We start from the raw sequence: 16,518 nt of genomic DNA, 5'->3' as shown, positions 1-16,518 counted from the left end.
TCCTACACTTCCTTACTACATGCCTACTTCTGGCTCCCCCTCTTCCACCTGTGTCTCCCAATTGGCACGTTGCCGTCTTTCTGTACCTATTTATTCATCTCATAATCTCACCCTACATCCTGCCCCCTCCACTCTATTCCCTCCCAGCTCCTACACTTCCTTACTACATACCCACTTCTGACTCCCCCTCTTCCACCTTTGTCTCCAGACTGGCTCGTTCCCATCCTCCTGTAACTATGCGCTCATCTCATCATCTCACCCAACATCCTGCCCCCTCCACTCTATTCCCTCCTAGTTTCTACACTTCCTTCCTACATACCCTATTCTAACTCCCCCTCTTCCACCTTTGTCTCCAGACTGGCTCGTTCCCATCCTCCTGTAACTATGCGCTCATCTCATCATCTCACCCAACATCCTGCCCCCTCCACTCTATTCCCTCCTAGCTTCTACACTTCCTTCCAACATACCCTATTCTGACTCCCCCTCTTCCACCTTTGTCTCCAGACTGGCTCGTTCCCATCCTCCTGTAACTATGCGCTCATCTCATCATCTCACCCTACATCCTGCCCCCTCCACTCTATTCCCTACCAGCTTCTACACTTCCTTACTGCATGCCCACTTCTAGCTCCCCCTCTTCCATCTGTGACATCCCATTGGCTCGTTTCCATCCTCCTTTAATGATGCGCCGATCTCTTCATCTCACCCTACATCCTGTCCCCTCCACTCTATTCCCACCCAGCTTCTACGCTTCCTTACTACATGCCCACTTCTGGCTCCCCCTCTTCCACCTGTGTCTCCCCATTGGCTCGTTCCCATCCTTCTGTAACTATGCACTCATTTCATCATCTCACCCTACATACTGCCCCCTCCACTCTATTCCCTCCCAGTTTCTATGAATCCTTGATACATGCCCACTTCTGTCTCCCCCTCTTCCCCGTGTCTCCCAATTGTCTCGTTCCCATCCTCCTGTAACTATGTGCTCTTCTCATCGTCTCACCCAACATCCTGCCCCCTCCACTCTATTCCCACCCAGCTTCTACGCTTCCTTACTACATGCCCACTTCTGGCTCCCCCTCTTCCCCCTGTGTCTCCCAATTGTCTCGTTCCCATCCTCCTGTAACTATGCGCTCATCTCATCATCTCACCCAACATCCTGCCCCCTCCACTCTATTCCCACCCAGCTTCTACGCTTCCTTACTACATGCCCACTTCTGTCTCCCCCTCTTCCCCGTGTCTCCCAATTGTCTCGTTCCCATCCTCCTGTAACTATGCGCTCATCTCATCATCTCACCCAACATCCTGCCCCCTCCACTCTATTCCCACCCAGCTTCTACGCTTCCTTACTACATGCCCACTTCTGGCTCCCCCTCTTCCACCTGTGTCTCCCAATTGTCTCGTTCCCATCCTCCTGTAACTATGCGCTCATCTCATCATCTCACCCAACATCCTGCCCCCTCCACTCTATTCCCTCCTAGTTTCTACACTTCCTTCCTACATACCCTATTCTGACTCCCCCTCTTCCACCTTTGTCTCCAGACTGGCTCGTTCCCATCCTCCTGTAACTATGCGCTCATCTCATCATCTCACCCAACATCCTGCCCCCTCCACTCTATTCCCTCCTAGTTTCTACACTTCCTTCCTACATACCCTATTCTGACTCCCCCTCTTCCACCTTTGTCTCCAGACTGGCTCGTTCCCATCCTCCTGTAACTATGCGCTCATTTCATCATCTCACCTCACATCCTGCCCCCTCCAATCTATTCACTCCCAGCTTCTACACTTCCTTACTACATGCCCACTTCTGGCTCCCCCTCTTCCACCTGTGTCTCCCTATTGGCTCGTTCCCATCCTTCTGTAACTATGCACTCATTTCATCATCTCACCCTACATACTGCCCCCTCCACTCTATTCCCTCCCAGTTTCTATGAATCCTTGATACATGCCCACTTCTGTCTCCCCCTCTTCCCCCTGTGTCTCCCAATTGTCTCGTTCCCATCCTCCTGTAACTATGCGCTCATTTCATCATCTCACCTCACATCCTGCCCCCTCCAATCTATTCACTCCCAGCTTCTATACTTCCTTACTACATGCCCACTTCTGTCTCCCCCTCTTCCCCCTGTGTCTCCCTATTGGCTTGTTCCCATCCTTTTGTAGCTATGCGCTCTTCTCATCATCTCGCCCTACATTCTGCCCCCTCCACTCTATTCCCTCCCAGCTTCTACATTTCCTTGCTACATGCTCACTTTTGGCTCCCCCTCTTCCCCGTGTCTCCCAACTGTCTCGTTCCCATCCTCCTGTAACTATGCGCTCATTTCATCATCTCACCTCACATCCTGCCCCCTCCACTCTATTCACTACCAGCTCCTACACTTCCTTGCTACATGCACACTTCTGCCTCCCCCTCTTCCCCCTGTGTCTCCCTATTGGCTTGTTCCCATCCTCCTGTAGCTATGCGCTCTTCTCATCATCTCACCCTACATCCTGCCTCCTCCAATCTTTTCCCTCCTAGTTTCTCTGCATCCTTGCTACATGCCCACGTCTGGCTCCCCCTCTTCCTCTGTGTCTCCGTATTGACACATTGCCATCCTCCTGTAACTATGCGCTCATTTCATCATCTCACCCAACATCCTGCCCCCTCCAATCTATTCCCTCCCAGCTTCTACACTTCCTTGCTACATGCTCATTTCTGGCTCCCCCTCTTCCTCTGTGTCTCTGTATTGACACATTGCCATCCTCCTGTAACTATGCGCTCATTTCATCATCTCACCCAACATCCTGCCCCCTCCACTCTATTCCCACCCAGATGCTACACTTCCTTGATACATGCTCACTTCTGGCTCTCCCTCTTCCACCTGTGTCTCCCTATTGGCTCGTTCCCATCCTTCTGTAACTATGCACTCATTTCATCATCTCACCCTACATACTGCCCCCTCCACTCTATTCCCTCCCAGTTTCTATGAATCCTTGATACATGACCACTTCTGTCTCCCCCTCTTCCCCCTGTGTCTCCCAATTGTCTCGTTCCCATCCTCCTGTAACTATGCGCTCATTTCATCATCTCACCTCACATCCTGCCCCCTCCAATCTATTCACTCCCAGCTTCTACACTTCCTTACTACATGCCCACTTCTGTCTCCCCCTCTTCCCCCTGTGTCTCCCTATTGGCTTGTTCCCATCCTTTTGTAGCTATGCGCTCTTCTCATCATCTCGCCCTACATTCTGCCCCCTCCACTCTATTCCCTCCCAGCTTCTACATTTCCTTGCTACATGCTCACTTTTGGCTCCCCCTCTTCCCCCTGTGTCTCCCAACTGTCTCGTTCCCATCCTCCTGTAACTATGCGCTCATTTCATCATCTCACCTCACATCCTGCCCCCTCCACTCTATTCACTCCCAGCTCCTACACTTCCTTGCTACATGCACACTTCTGCCTCCCCCTCTTCCCCCTGTGTCTCCCTATTGGCTTGTTCCCATCCTCCTGTAGCTATGCGCTCTTCTCATCATCTCACCCTACATCCTGCCTCCTCCAATCTTTTCCCTCCTAGTTTCTCTGCATCCTTGCTACATGCCCACGTCTGGCTCCCCCTCTTCCTCTGTGTCTCCGTATTGACACATTGCCATCCTCCTGTAACTATGCGCTCATTTCATCATCTCACCCAACATCCTGCCCCCTCCACTCTATTCCCTCCCAGCTTCTACACTTCCTTGCTACATGCTCATTTCTGGCTCCCCCTCTTCCTCTGTGTCTCTGTATTGACACATTGTCATCCTCCTGTAACTATGTGCTCATTTCATCATCTCACCCAACATCCTGCCCCCTCCACTCTATTCCCACCCAGATGCTACACTTCCTTGATACATGCTCACTTCTGGCTCCCCCTCTTCCCCCAGTGTCTCCCCACGTTCATTACAATAGTACATTGTGAGTTGTTCACTCGTTATTTTTTTCTCGCAACGGAGCGATTAGTCGCTAATGCGCATGCGCAATGTCCGCAGTGCGACTGCGCCAAGTAAATTTGCTATGCAGTTAGGTATTTTACTCACGGCATTACAAGGTTTTTTCTTCGTTCTGGTGATCGTAATGTGATTGACAGGAAGTGGGTGTTTCTGGGCGGAAACTGGCCGTTTTATGGGAGTGTGTGTAAAAACGCTACAGTTTCTGGGAAAAACGCGGGAGTGGCTGGAGAAACGGAGGAGTGTCTGGGCGAACGCTGGGTGTGTTTGTGACGTCAAACCAGGAACGACAAGCACTTAACTGATCGCACTGGAAGAGTAAGTCTCGAGCTACTCAGAAACTGCACAGAGAAGTCTTTTCGCAATTTTGAGAACCTTTCGTTCGCAATTTTGATAAGCTAAGATTCACTCCCAGTAGGCGGCGGCTTAGCGTGTGCAAAGCTGCTAAAAGCAGCTTGCGAGCGAACAACTCGGAATGAGGGCCATTGTGCACACATAAGGTAATGAGAATGTAGTATTTGCTAATAACGTTGTCACTCTGGAACTCTGCACTATAGCGGGAAGTAAGTGCACATGTGACATATGCCTGGCACAAGTGATGATGTGTTCCGGCTGTACGCACCTTATAATGCCCCTGACTGAGTATATGCATGTACACTAGCGCATCACCTTTGAATGAGCCGCACTGTATTTGTTACACACGCATTAATGTTACTTTTTGTACAGTAACTGTCACTACAAATACTTACCTGGTGTACACAGAGCAGCACCGGGCCCAGGTACTGCCTGTGGATCATGGCCTAAACAAGAGCCGTGTCCACATCCCCCACTACAAAATATGTATTACCAAAAAACTAATTGCACCATGGGGGAGGGGCGGCCTTAGAGGAGGGGATTGCGCAAAAGCACCTTACCATGATCCAGGAAGCTGGTCACTACACCTTGCCCAGTGCCATCTTCCCAGTGATTTTCAGGAAGGTGGTACATGTGCACTAGAGCCAGAGACTTTGGGGGTCATTCAGGCCTGATCGCTCGCTAGCTACTTTTTGCAGCGCTGCGATCAGATAGTCGCCGCCTATAGGGGAGTGTATTTTAGCTTAGCAAGTGTGTGATCACATGTGCAGCTGAGCGGTACAAAAAAGTTTTGTGCAGTTTCTGAGTAGCCCAGAACTTACTCAGCCGCTGCGATCACTTCAGCCTGTCCGGTCCCGGAATTGAAGTCAGACACCCGCCCTGCAAACGCTTGGACACGCCTGCGTTTTTCCAACCACTCCCTGAAAACGGTCAGTTGACACCCATGAATGCCTTCTTCCTGTCAATCTCCTTGCGATCGGCTGTGCGAATGGATTCTTCGTTAAATCCATCACTCAGCAACGATCCGCTTTGTACCCGTACGACGCGCCTGCGCATTGCGGTGCATACACATGCGCAGTTTTGCCGAGTTCTGACCTGATCGCAGCGCTCAAAAAAATAGCTAGCGTGCGATCAGGTCGGAATGACCCTCTTTGTTTTCAAGTGTGGCGCCATCTTTGCGATGATATCACTGGGTAGATGGAGCCAGGGTGGAGGAGGGACCCCGCTTCCAGAATTATGGTAAGTATACTTAGGAGGTGGTGAGAGGGTGTGGCCCCTCCTGCAAGCCAGTAACTAATACCCACTCCCCCCCCACACACACACACACATACACACAAACACACACTTAGCACCAGTGTGTGTAACTGTGGTGACATGTCACGGAAACAGGTTTGGGTTTGGTGCGCTGCCTGTGGTGGACGTGCTTGGCCGGCTGGATCTCTGCGTTTCGCTGCTCCAGGCAGCTTTGTCAAAGGTGCCTGGAGCAGTGAAACGCGTTAGGTTGGGACCTTGCGTGGACTTTTGTTGACCAGCACCACCATTGCATCACTATCTACAGTCAGGACCATGCAATTGATTCCCTCCGTGAACCAGGACTCCATATTGGCACTGCCATCGCCTACCATTCCTCATAGGAGAATCCACACATTGGAACACAGAGTACTTATTGAACTGTGAACCAGGACTCCACAAATTTTTGCCGTTGCTATACGAACTTGCATCTATGGGAGCCTCTTTAACCGGAACACAGACTTGGTAACCACATCCAATTGGATGAAATATTATGCACTTGGTCCGTAGTAATGACTGTTTTCATGCTTGGTCAATTTATGCTAATTGGTGCTTATATATATGCTAGTTGGTGCTAGTATTTACTAGGTCTCAAAGTCCACCAAAGATTTAATTGTGAGACATAGATTTTTTGCCCATTCATTTAGCTTGAAATGTTTTTATTGTATAAGGTTTTTTAAACAAACATTAAATACATATTGTGCAGATCTCACTGTGTCAATCAGCGCTGTATATTCTTCTCTGGCCATCTTACACCTGATGCTGGGACAGTATGACTGATATGAGGCGCAGTGCAATGGCCGTGAGGGAAAGCCGCGGTCTACCTGCTCTGGCCTGGCGGGGAATTACACTGATATAGAGAACATTACACACGTGAGGGGTCTTGTTACTTTACTTACTGACTGGCAGCGGCTAAAAAACAATTCAAGCTCTTTCTTTTTATTCATTTAAATCAAAATATTCTCTTGAAACGCCTCATTATATCTGTCCCTTTCCACACACACCTACCCAAATTACTATAAACACACACTAGCTGAATTATCACAGGTACACACTATATATTGCTGGATACATCTGTATTGTTTTGAAAAAGAACATAGCCAGAATTCATGTTTTGCTGCTTTATGGTTCCAGACATGTATTTTTCATTTTTTTTTATTCTTGGAACAATAAAGCTGCTTAAGCGTAAGTGTGGGTTTTTTTGTGCTTTTTTTCTTTAAAAAAAAGGGAGTGACTATAAATATGGAGTTATGGAACCATGGACCACCGTAACAATCAATCACTAAATGAGGGCTGTCTCATATTTATATATGTATGTACATATATATATAGCCGCACATACGTTGGTCTAAACATACACATTATTTCCAGAAATTATATTTTAGATATTTAGGAAGATATAACTCCAGCAATTAATCTCTCTCTCTCTCTCTCTCTCTCTCTCTCTCTATATATATATATATATATTATAGACATATAAACAAACAAACAAACAAACGTTTATTAAAGATCCAGGGTCTTGCGCTTTCGAGGACACAGCACCTTCCTCAGGACCACAGTTGGAACCCTATATATATATATATATATATATATAGGAACAGAATGTGTCTTAAGGGATCTACGCAGATATTTACTGTAAATCCGGAACTCTCTTCCAAATTTTGACCACAAATTAATAAAAAATGTTCAATTTAGTCACACATTACCATTGAACAGAACAATGCAGTAAGTAAAAAATTGAATTAATGTATAGCGGCAAATACAATTAAAATGCAGACTTAAGTTTTGTAAAATGCATGAATCTTGATTATTTCATCCAATGGTGTTTCTTAAAAGATGCCTGATGTTCTCACAATAGAGCCAACCCCAACGCGTTTCGTCCCGAAGGACTTCATCAGGGGTTCATATCAGTATGATACATAATAAAACAATGCTGGATACACCAGTATTCACAGTTGATCAGGCCAATATAGTCATGCAATACAGGGATTTAAGCGCTGTATTCACAAATGGCTAAATCCACAATTATGTTGATCAAGTTTAGCAGATTGCCAGGCTTCCCTGAACAGCAGTGCTGTGCCTGATCAACTGTGAATACTGGTGTATCCAACATTGTTGTTTTATTATTGTATCATACTGATATGAACCCCTGATGAAGTCCTTCGGGACAAAACGCGTCCCCATTATACATTGTATATATACAGTATGCACTGGGCCCATGTATGGCTTACCTCCCACAGTGTAACCTTCATTGTGCGCCCACCATGGCTGCCTCTTCTGGTACGCTTGTGGATGAGATGAAAAATACATGGACTTGGTGGTTTTGTTGGAACCTTACTCTGAGATTTAAGACGTTGCAATGACTTAATTTTGTGTCCTCCCTTCAAGGAATAGACTATTCCACCCAGGGTAATCCTACACAGCGCACCCAAGATGGCTGCCGCACCTGGTACCTGTGAAGGTGGAATACACAACCCATGGAAGTTATTACCCAAAATGCCTGCACCAACCCTGAACTATGCTTACTGTGTGCTCTACATTTTCTTTTTATGTCTGTGCGGCTGGTCTGTTGCTGTATTACTTACATCTTCTGTATTACGTGCATTGTTTTTGATGTCTGTAAAGCGCCTTGGGTCCTATTGGAGAAAGAGAGCTATACTGCATAAATACAATTATTATTATTATTATTATTATTATTATTATTATTATTATATACTGCAGGTCCAACTCTATTGCTCAAAATACTTGCCATAACAATAGCTATCACATTAATGTTACACTTTAGGTATGATACCTGGTCAAAGCTCACAGCAACTTTGCTTTGATTGTTATTGTTAGTTAATTCAGTGAGTGCAGAACCCCCGTGATTTCTATTTACACAATGTGGTCACATTCCGTATTCATACCCAAATCTAGGAATGGTGAGTGCCGTGGGTTAGTGCTTGCATGCACAGGTATTTAGAGTGTAGAAGATGATAAAAATACATATTGTATCAATAAGTACATTTGTGTGTGTTTGTGTGCGTGTGTATGTATGTATTTATCTGGAAAGATAGATAGATAGATAGATAGATAGATAGATAGATAGATAGATAGATAGATAGATAGATAGATGATGTAGATAGACAGACAGACGGATACTGTAGATAGATAGATAGATAGATAGATAGATAGATAGATAGATAGATAGATAGTTTCATCCATTATTTTGCCTCTGCTAGTATACTATATATTCCTTCTGTACTACTATACTGTATATAAACCACATATTAACCTATACCCATAATGTATTACTATAAAATATCTTCATGTATAATTATATACATCCATGCTGTATTACTGGAGAACAACCTTGTAGAATCTTATATATAAAATTAATTGTTCTCTTTCTTTCTTTCTTTCTTTCTTTCTTTCTTTCTTTCTTTCTTTCTTTCTTTCTTTCTTTCTTTCTTTCTTCATATGTAAAGTATGTCTGACTGTCTGTCTGGTTATACATTCGGACACCCCTGCACCTACTGGGAGGAAACCAAAGTGAAGTGGTCTAGTTGGATCCTGGACAGGTTTTAGGTGGGGGGGGGGTTAGGGTCCTGGTCGGACTTCCCGTTAGTGTACGCTGGCCAGAACCTTGACCCGAGGAGCCTGTTCTGGGCTTCCGCTGGATGGATTTGGATGAAAACTTTAATGAACTGTAATAACTGACAGAAATAACCATAATCCACTGACCTGAAATAAATGACTGAGATAACCATAAATCAATAAACTAAGATGACTGATAGAAATGGAGGTGGGAGACATAAAACGCTGTGCACCCAAAAACCTTGGAAGAGCAACATTGATAAGAGAAGGAAGACGTAACACCCATCTCACAATGGAAAAGTGATAATAAAACTGAACTTCAGCTAGTAAGTTATACATCCAACTCTATTACAACAGGCTGGCCGCAGACATTGTATATGTATAGACTAATATATAAATATGATCCATACGGTAATACACATCTATTCTGTTTTACTAAAAATAATAATCAACTATTAATACATATACAGCCATATTGCTTTTCCAAAAATATCCCCCTCTCTCTCTCTCTCTCTCTCTCTCTCTCTCTCTCTCTCTCTCAGTGTGCATGAGGTTCCAGTAAGATAAAAAGTTTTCCTATAATTTGATATACCGCTGATGAAGTCCCACTAAAGGACAAAACGTGTAGGGTGAAGGTGCTAGTTTGGTCGATACTAAAGAGCGCACTGTCGTGAGCTCACACCCTAATATTGGGTGAGACAGGGAGAATGGAAAACTTGTCCCAAGTGACAAAATTGTGTAAGCATTATTGTGTATTATTGATTTTAAGTTTTAATAAAATTTTTAGAATCCATAAGGATTCATTATACAAGTGTGGTTGACTTCATCGTAGCCATCTAAAAAGGACATTGTCTGAAGTCCACCTAAAGGGCGCATTTCTCCATGTCCATCGGCTACTCCAATGTGTTAAATACCACAAGGATTCTCCATTCTACCCTCAATATCTACTATAGGAAAGTTACAGATTGAAGTTTGGTCTATAAGATTTTTTGAACTATCCAACAAATTTGGTGCAAGTACTAAGTGTTGAATTACTGAGTGCCCTTTTATATTCACGTCATTCTAGCAGGAGGGTTACAGATAGGAGCAGGCTTTGTATTGTGTTCCAAAGTAAGCAATTTTATAATAATATCTTAGCGCAGAATAAGGGTAAATCTCTTGGATATATAAATATATAGAGGATAGGAGCAGTGGCCTTTTATTATATAGGTGTGTGTGTGTGTGTGTGTGTGTGTGTGTGTGTGTGTGTGTGTGTGTGTGTGTGTGTGTGTGTGTGTGTGTGTGTGTGTAATATTTAATTCTTATACTTTACCTAGTTCCAGAAAGATTTTAGTGAAATAATCTCAGAAATAAATAAAATAAATGTCTGCCGTTATTTACAGTGTGGAAGGTGAAAAGAAATATTGTATCAATAAATAAATTTGTGTATGTGTGTGTGTGTATATATATATATATATCTATATACACATACACACGCACACACACACACACACACACACACACACACACACACACTGTCTTGCTATAAATACTGTAAGCTTCATATTAAGTTGCCTCTTCAAGCATACTGTATACTCCTGTTGTACTACTATACTGTATATAAACCACATATTAACCTATAGCCATAACTTATTACTATAAAATATCTTCATATATCATTATATACATCCATGCTGTATTACTGAAGATAAACCTTGTAAAATAACTTATATATCCAACTCTATTACAATAGGGTAGCCTCACAAATTGCATATGTATGCTGTGCGCCGGATCCAGGCCGCCTGCATAACATACTACACCCCTATAGACTAATATATAAATGTGATTCATATGGTGTTACTCTAAATAATGCACATAATACATACATCTATTATGTTTTATTATAAATAATCAACTATTATACATATGCTGCCATATTGTGTTTCCAAAAATTATTCTCCCTCTCTTTGTGTGTGTGTGTGTGTGTGTGTGTGTGTGTGTGTGTGTGTGTGTGTGTGTGTGTGTGTCTGTGTCGCTCTCTCTCAATGTGTACACCTTTACCTTAAATAATCCTCATACATAAATATATATTTTGAATCTATTGTTAGAATTTAATCAGCTATATACACCCATTCTATGAAGAGAGATTAACCTCATCAAATAAATTATTCATATACTTACTGTGTTGCTATATATAAATCACAAATGTTAACTTACAGATATAGTTTATCACTATAACTTAGCCACATATTTGATTATATGTTCAAACACTATTATCATAGAGGTGCCACATGTGAACAGTTATATATTATATTTTATATATTATATATTTTATATATATATATATATATATATATATATATCTCCATACTGCATTACCAAAAATAGGCTGACTATATTAATTTATATATATCTCCATAATTTATTTTTCACATCTTGAATTTTACACATTCATCATTCATATACTGTGTATAATATATATAATAGCATCATATAAATTATATTATTTTTTATATATATATATATATATATCCTTAGCACTGCAGATAAGCATGATATATGCACATTTTATTCCAATGGACTAGCCTCATATAGTGTGATATATATACATATATATATACATATATATATATATATATATACACACACACATATTTGTACTGTATTAGCCTCACAAATAAAATACCTATATATATATATATATATATATATATATATATATATATATATAATCCCTTGGATTAGCCTCGTATAATAAACGATATATTGTAATATTATAAATAAAATACAATCTTATACAATAACTTACTATTACAAGTCTATATAATAAATGACAATCAGGGGAGGAGCTGTCTGAGGGCATTTAAGTGGTGGCTGTCATGCGTGATTAATTGTCTGTGATGTTACCCCCTCCCCCCCCCCCCCCCCCCCCCCCACTCTGCATAAGCGATCCCCTGTATACACACTCCCCCCCCCCGCTCTCACTGTAACACCATAGTATATACCCCCTCATATGCTATGACCGATAATATATTTTTCATATATTCACACATATCACCTCCAGGTAGAGGAGCCCTGTGAGAAGTAGGGGGGCACAAGTTATAGAGTTAGGGGGTTAATGTGGGGCAGTCCACGTGATACATGAAGAGAGGGGGGGGGGGAGGGGGGGTCATTCATTGCTTCTGATTATCCAGGAGACTCATTTGTCATCTTATAAACAGAAACATATTGCTCCAACTCTTATCTCATTATACAGAACAAATCGCGGCATCGTCTGTTTGTCCTCAGCCACATTACCCGCAATTATTAATTATTATTCATGCTAATTAACACTGTGCAATCAGACACAAGCTCCAGCTAGAAGATTTATCGCACATTTACTTATTTGTGAATGTGGAGGAAACAGCTGTAATAATCTGCGCGATATTACAAAGTATCAAAGTATCAGACACCAACACTTGTTATTCCCAGATACAATGTATCCGACGGCACCGTACGCCGTATACAGTACATAGTTACAAAGTATCAGACACCAGTATACATTACACACAGATACAATGTATCCGACGGGACCTACACAGTCTACGCCTTATTATTATTATTATTATTATTATTATTATTATTATTATTACTACTTATTATCATCTTTAACTGTTACAAAGCATCAGACACAAATATTTATTAAACACAATCTCAATGTATCTGACAGGACTTACACAGTCTATACAATATTAATATATTTCACTGTTAAAAGTATCAGACACCAATATTTATTCATCACTAATTTACAAAGTATCAGACGCCAATATTATATAACACTAAGTTAAAAGTATCAAATACCAATATTTATTCATCACTAAGTTACAAAGTATCAGACACCAATATTTATTCATCACTAAGTTACAAAGTATCAGACACCAATATTTATTAATCACTAAGTTACAAAGTATCAGACACCAATATTTATTCATCACTAAGTTACAAAGTATCAGACACCAATATTTATATAACACTAAGTTACAAAGTATCAGACACCAATATTTATATAACACTAAGTTACAAAGTATCAGACACCAATATTTATTCATTACTAAGTTACAAAGTATCAGACACCAATATTTATTCATTACTAAGTTACAAAGTATCAGACACCAATATTTATTCATTACTAAGTTACAAAGTATCAGACACCAATATTTATTCATCACTAAGTAACAAAGTATCAGACACCAATATTTATTCATCACTAAGTTACAAAGTATCAGACACCAATATTTATTCATTACTAAGTTACAAAGTATCAGACACCAATATTTATTCATTACTAAGTTACAAAGTATCAGACACCAATATTTATTCATCACTAAGTTACAAAGTATCAGACACCAATATTTATTCATCACTAAGTTACAAAGTATCAGACACCAATATTTATTCATCACTAAATTACAAAGTATCAGACACCAATATTTATTCATCACTAAGTTACAAAGTATCAGACACCAATATTTATTCATCACTAAGTTACAAAGTATCAGACACCAATATTTATTCATTACTAAGTTACAAAGTATCAGACACCAATATTTATTCATCACTAAGTTACAAAGTATCAGACACCAATATTTATTCATCACTAAGTTACAAAGTATCAGACACCAATATTTATTCATTACTAAGTTACAAAGTATCAGACACCAATATTTATTCATCACTAAGTTACAAAGTATCAGACACCAATATTTATTCATTACTAAGTTACAAAGTATCAGACACCAATATTTATTCATCACTAAGTTACAAAGTATCAGACACCAATATTTATTCATCACTAAGTTACAAAGTATCAGACACCAATATTTATTCATCACTAAGTTACAAAGTATCAGACACCAATATTTATTCATCACTAAGTTACAAAGTATCAGACACCAATATTTATTCATCACTAAGTTACAAAGTATCAGACACCAATATTTATTCATCACTAAGTTACAAAGTATCAGACACCAATATTTATTCATCACTAAGTTACAAAGTATCAGACACCAATATTTATTATTCACCAAGTTTCAATGTTAAGGTGAAACTTTACAGTTTACGCCAATATTTACAAAACGTTACCAGGAATCCACGTTCCTATCTCAGATCCACGTCACGAGCTGTGTTATGTATCTGAACGTTATAATTGAAGACAATAGTAAATATGTTCCAGTTTATTGCAGGAAGCTATTACTCCGGGCGCTGACCCGTCCCCTGATCACTAGGTGCGGGACACACCTAGGCTCACACATGCAGAACACAGGGACATGACCTGCCTGTGCATTATATGAATATAACATTGCGTGGGAGCTGTGGTGTGGTGTCAGGGCCACTCTTAGCCCCTTGTGTCCTGCAGCCAGAGTGCACCAGGAGCAGGGCTGGGGGCCTCTGTGGATGTGGTGACACTGAGTGACAGCTGTGTGACACAATGACACACAGAGACACAATGACACACAGCAGCACAATATAACTGTATATGCGTCTAGGAATCGTTGTGCTGTTGTCTGTAGGAATTGTTGCTGTTTGCAGACATCGTAGTGAATTTATGTGACTCTGTATTTTCTATCTTCTCCCTGTTACTAGTAAATGATAATATATGTTCAGTAATTCCAGGCTGCACAGTTTATGCAGAATGTTGGGGAATCGGATAGAAGTTTTATTTCGTTTTTATTTTTATTCAGCAACAGCAAATCTGCGATATTTTTCTTGCAACAGTCTCCGGCGAGTTCTTTCTCCCGTGTCCAGTCGGGGTCGGCTATTGAAATGAAGCTTCTTTTATTCTATGCAGGGCAGGGGATTTGTGGCTATGGTCCCCCCTTTATCCCTCTCTCTATGGAAACCCGGATCATGGGGAGAAATATGCGAGTCTGAATAAAGGCAATCAGCAGAGAGAACCGCATCTGTTACACTTGGGAAGGAAGACTGACAGCGCCCAGCTACAGAAACCTCTTCTCAGCTCCTTATGGAGAGCCTGAAGTCCAGCAAGAGATGGGGGGAAGACTGAGAGTCACTGCATGAGATGGGGGGAAGCCTGAGAGTCCAGCAAGAGATGGGGGGAAGCCTGAGAGTCCAGCAAGAGATGGGAGGAAGACTGAGAGTCCAGCAAGAGATGGGAGGAAGACTGAGAGTCCACCATGAGATGGGGAGAAGACTGAGAGTCCAGCAAGAGATGGGGGGAAGCCTGGGAGTCCAGCAAGAGATGGGGGGAAGCCTGGGAGTCCAGCAAGAGATGGGGGGAAGCCTGGGAGTCCAGCAAGAGATGGGAGGAAGACTGAGAGTACAGCATGAGATGGGGAGAAGACTGAGAGTCCAGCAAGAGATGGGGGGAAGCCTGGGAGTCCAGCAAGAGATGGGGGGAAGCCTGGGAGTCCAGCAAGAGATGGGAGGCAGTGGCAAACGCAGGATTTGCATGGGGGGGTTTCCAGAACTGGGCGGAGCCAATCACGGGGGTGGGGACTGAGGTGACCCAGTATATGCTGGGTCCTTAAAACTAGTGTGTATATATATATATATACACATATATATATATATATATATATATATCTACACACACATATATATATATATATATATATATATACATACACACACACATACATATACACGGGTGGTCTTCAGTATGCCGGCGGTCGGGCTCCCGGCGACCAGCATACCGGCGCCGGGAGCCTGACTGCCGGCATACCGACACTTATTCTCCCTCGTAGGGGTCCACGACCCCCCTGGAGGGAGAATAAAATAGTGTGGCACGGGTAGCGTGGCGAGCGCAGCGAGCCCGCAAGAGGCTCATTTGCGCTCGCCACACTGTTAGTAAGCCGGCCTCCCGGTGCCGGTATGCTGGTCGCCGGGAGGCCGGCCGCCGGGAGATCGTAGTGAACCCATATACACATATACATAGCATATTAAACATGCATACATATATATATATATATATACACACACATACAGTACACATATATATACACATGTATATATATATATATATATATATCTCATATGTGTGTGTGTGTGTGTGTGTGTTTATATGTATGTATGTATGTATGTATATACATGTGTATATATGTAGGCACATGGATATATATGTACTATAATTAAAATAAAGTAAACTTTTATTGCACTTGCAAGTGCCACCAGGAAGACAGCAGGCTGCAGAGGACGCTAGACAGTCATTAATAATACTCATGCAGCTAAACAAAAAATAAAAAGAAAACATTTTTTTTTTAATTTTTTTTTTTTTTTTTTTTTTTTAGTGGAGGGGGGTTTCTGGGTACTCGGAAACCCCCCCCTGGGTGCGCCACTGGGAGGAAGACTGAGAGTCCAGCATGAGA

This window comes from Pseudophryne corroboree, chromosome 8 (assembly GCF_028390025.1).
Source record: "Pseudophryne corroboree isolate aPseCor3 chromosome 8, aPseCor3.hap2, whole genome shotgun sequence".
NCBI classification, from domain to species: domain Eukaryota; kingdom Metazoa; phylum Chordata; class Amphibia; order Anura; family Myobatrachidae; genus Pseudophryne; species Pseudophryne corroboree.
Note: the sequence above shows the minus strand (reverse complement) of the source record.